Here is a 4,554-nt window from a genome sequence, read left to right as displayed (position 1 = left end):
TGAAGCCCCGTCTCTACACAAAATACAAAAGTTAGCTGGGCGTGGTGGTGCGTGTCTGTAGTCCCAGCTACTTGGGAGGAAGAAGTGGAAAGAAGGGGGAGGATCGCTTGAACCCAGGAGGTGGAGGTTGCAGTGAGCCAAGATCACACCACTGCACTCCACCTTGGGAGACAGAGTGAGACCCAATCTCAAAAAGAATAAAAAAGAAAAAGAAAAAGAATAGCTTTCATTGCAGTGGTTTTAGTGGAAGCAAGCTGAATATCCAACAGGAAGGGATTGCTAGCTGAAGTGTGGTCCATCTACACCAGCACCATCCGATAGAGCTTTCTGCAGTGATGGAAGTGGCCTGTGTCGCCACCCAGTACAGTGGCTTCAGTCACGTGTTTCCACTGAGCACTTGAAATGTGGCCAGTACACCTGAGGAACTAACTTTATTTAATTTTAATTAATTTAAATTTAGCTGGCTGTGGTGCTGCACACCTATAGTCCCAGCAACTTGGGAGGCTGAGGTGGGAGGATCGCTTGAGGCTGGGAGGTTGAGGCTGCAGTGCACTATGATTGTGCCGCTACAGTCCAGCCTGAGCAACATAGCAAGACCTCATCTCTGAAAAATAAAAATGAAGAAGACAAATTTAAATAGCCATGTGTGATTAGTGATTACCATCTCAAACAGTACAGATCTACACGATAGACTATTTTGTAGCTGGAAACAAGAATAAGACAGATCTATACGGACTCATAAAAAAAATTATTCTCCCAGTCTGGGCAACATAATGAGACCCCGTCTGGAAAGGAAGGAAGGAAAGAAGAAAGGAAGGGAGGAAGGGGGCTGGATGCTCTGGCTCACACCTGTAATCCCAGCACTCTGGGAGGCCAAGGCAGGCAGATCACGTGAGGTCAGTAGTTCAAGACCAGCCTGGCCAACATGGCAAAATCCTGTCTCTACTAAAAATACAAAAATTACCCAGGAATTTTGGCTCAAGCCTGTAGTCAAAGCTACTTGGGAGGCTGAAGCAGGAGAATCACTTGAACCCCGAAAGGCAGAGGCTACAGTGAGCCAAGATCGTGCCACTGCGCTCCAGCTTAGGGGACAGAGACAGGCTCCATCTCAAAAAACAAAACAAAACAAAACAAAAAAAGAAGACAAGAAAATAAATTAGCCAAGAAGCATAGTGGCCTGCACTTGTGGACCCAGCTACTAGGGAGGCTGAGGTGGAAGGATCGCTCAAGTCCCAGAGGTGGAGGCTGCAAGTGAGCCGAGATCACACCACTGCACTCCAGCCTGGATGACAATAAATAAATAAATGAATACCCTGCTGTGAGCTGAATGATTGAACTTTGAGAAAGGGAAACTATCCCCTTTCTACAGTGATGGGAACATTCTATAACTGCTCTGTTCAGTATGGTGACTCCAGACACCTGTTTCCATCAAGCACTTCAAATGTGGCTGGCACAATTGAGGAGCACAGTTTTTAAATTTTAATTCATTTAAATTTAAAAAGTCACACGTGGTTAGCTTCTTAGAGTCGAGTTGCATGGCCTTGTCTTTCATTTTCTTTCTTTCTTTTTTTTTTTTTGAGACAGAGTCTCACTCTTGTTGCCCAGGCTGGAGTGCAGTGGCACAATCTTGGCTCACTGCAGCCTCTGCCTCCCAGGTTCAAGCAATTCTCCTGCTACAGACACATGCCACCACGCCCAGCTAATTCTTGTATTTTAGTAGAGACGGGGTTTCGCCATGTTAGCCAGGCTGGTCTTGAACTCCTAATCTCAAGTGATCTGCTCACCTCGATCTCCCAAAGTGCTAGGATTACAGGCGTGAGCCACCACGCCTGGTCAGTTATTATTCTAATGGGGTGGGGAACTGCCACATAATCCTGTGTGTGTACACATACACAACTAGTGAGAAAATTCCAGATAGTGACAGGCATTGTGAAGAATGTAATGGTGGCTACGGGCCAGACGCAGTAGTAGCTCATACCTGCAATCCCAGCACTTTGGGAGGCTGAGCCAGGAGGATCGTTTGAACTCAGGAGTTTGAGACTAGCCTGTGCAGCATAGCGAGATCCCCTCCCTCCAAAAAACACAAAAATTAGCTAGGTGCGGTGGTGCATGCCTGTAGTCCCAGCTACTTGAGGGGCTGATGCGGGAGGATTGCTTGAGCCCAGGAGGTCAAGGCTGCAGTGAGCTTTGTCTATGCCACTGCACTCCAGCCTGGATGACAAAATGAGACCCTGTCTCAAAAAAAAAAAAAAAAGTGACTAAGGGAGACTGAGTGGGAACAAAATGGCCAGAGGTGAACCTGGTTGTCCAAAGCCAAGAGCTGGGATTGTGCTCCAAATGTCCTGGGCGAGACAGGCACAGTGGCTCACGTCTGTAATCCCAGCACTTTGGGAGGCCGAGGTGGTGGATCACCTGAGGTCAGGCGTTCAAGACCAGCCTGACCAACATGGCAAAACCCCATCTCTACTAAAAATGCAAAAATTAGCCAGGTGTGGTGGTGCATGCCTGTAATCCCAGCTACTTAGAAGGCTGAGGCAGGAGAATCACTTGAACCTGGCAGGCGGAGGTTACAGTGAGCCGAGATAGCACCATTTCACTCCAGCCTGGGCAACAAGCAAGACTCCGTCTCAAAATAAATAAATACATAAGTAAATAGCCTGGGTGGCCCTGGGAAAGTTGTAAGCCAGGAAGGGTTCTTTGTTCCAGTAACTCACTGGGACTGGTAAACCAGGGAGTGGGAAGAGGCAGACGTGAGGCCAGTGAGGAGGGTGCCGGCATATGGTTACCTCTCAGGGACCCTGGGCTCCCCCTCACTTCCTGCCTTCAGACCCGGAGTACTTTCCTCTCCCCACTATTGTATTTGCTCAAAGAGAGCGTTGAAAATGAGGAACGAGGGATGTGGCTCCAGCCATCATCTTTCTGGAGATCTGTGCACTCCTAGACTGCTGAGAGGAGAATGAATTGTCCGAGGCCCAGTGGGAGCAGAGACTAGTCAGGAGGGAAGAGGAGAGGAGATGGTGGCTTGGACACATGGCTGTCGGTGAAGGGACAGGGCTGAAAGAGCCTAGGTGTGTGTTGGAGGCTGAGTGGATGGGCTTTGCTGATGAGTTAGGCTGGAGGAGTAAGAGGAAGAGAGAGAGAAAGGTTTTTGCTTGGACACGAAGACATTGTGCAGCTATTGAGTAAGAGAGAAAGTGGGAGGGACCAGTGAGGAAGAGCTGCAAATGGAGAGATCAGAAATGCTTTCTATTCTGTATTATATTTTTCAAAACAATACACATTCATGAAGAAATCATGAGACACCTCCAGACTATGGGACATTTCTAAGTCAGCTAGCCTGGATTCCCCAAACGTCAATGTCCTACAAAGGAAAAAAGCAGGTAATTGTTCTAGATTAAGAGAAGAAGGTGATGTCATAACCAAAGCAAAACATGAAAATCATTTGTCAGATCCTGGTTCAAAAAATAATCAACTCTTACAGATATTCCTGGGATGGTCAGGAAAATTTGAATATAGACTGAATAACAGATAAAATTATGGGATTCATTTATTAGATGTGATAATAGTATCACAGTTGCCCTCAGGAGGGGCAAGCTGAAGTGCAGTATTTAAGGGTAAAAATGTGATGTTTGTAACCTCTTTTCCAATGATTCAGATAGATGGACAGAAAGATTGATAGCTGGATAGATAGAAAGATAGATGGATACATAGATGGAGGGACAGATGATAGATAGATAGGATAGATGATCAACATATTAGATAGATAAATGGATGAATGGATGGAAGGATGGATGGATAGATGGATGGATGGATGGATGGATGGATGGATGGATGGATGGACAAATGGAGGGTGGGAAGGGGGGATGGATGGATGGATAGATGAATAGATAGACAGACAGATAGATGATTGATAGATAGATGTATAGATAGATACATAGATATAGATACATAGATGATTGATTGATTGATTGATTGATTGATAGATAGATAGATAAGGCTGGGCACTGTGGCTCATGCCTGTCATCCCAGCACTTTAGGAGGCCAAGATGGGTGGATCATTTGAGGTCAGGAGTTCGAGACCAGCGTGGCCAATATAGTGAAACTCTGTCTCTACTACAAATAAAAAAAATTTTTTTTAATTAGCTGGGTGTGGTGGCATATGCCTCTAATCCCAGCTACTTGGGAGGCTGAGGCAGAAGAATCCCTTGAACCCAGGAGGTGGAGGTTGAAGTGAACTGAGATTCCCCCTACTGCACTCCAGCCTGGGCGACAGAGTGAGACTCTGTCTCAAAAAATACATACATGTAAGATAGATAGATGATCGATAGATGGATAGATACATAGATAGGCAGACAGATGAATGAACAGACAGAGGACAGATAGACACATGGATGGATGAATAGATTAGATAGAGGATAGCTAGCTAGATAGCTAGACAGCTGGATAGCTAGATGATGGATGGAGGGATGGATGAATAGATGGCAGATGGATAGAGCAAATACAACAAAATGTTAACTATTGAATCTAAGAGGAAGATTCATTATGCTAGCTAGT

This window comes from Colobus angolensis, unplaced genomic scaffold (genome assembly GCF_000951035.1).
Source record: "Colobus angolensis palliatus isolate OR3802 unplaced genomic scaffold, Cang.pa_1.0 Scaffold28, whole genome shotgun sequence".
NCBI classification, from domain to species: Eukaryota; Metazoa; Chordata; class Mammalia; order Primates; family Cercopithecidae; genus Colobus; species Colobus angolensis.
This window is presented reverse-complemented; position numbering follows the sequence as displayed.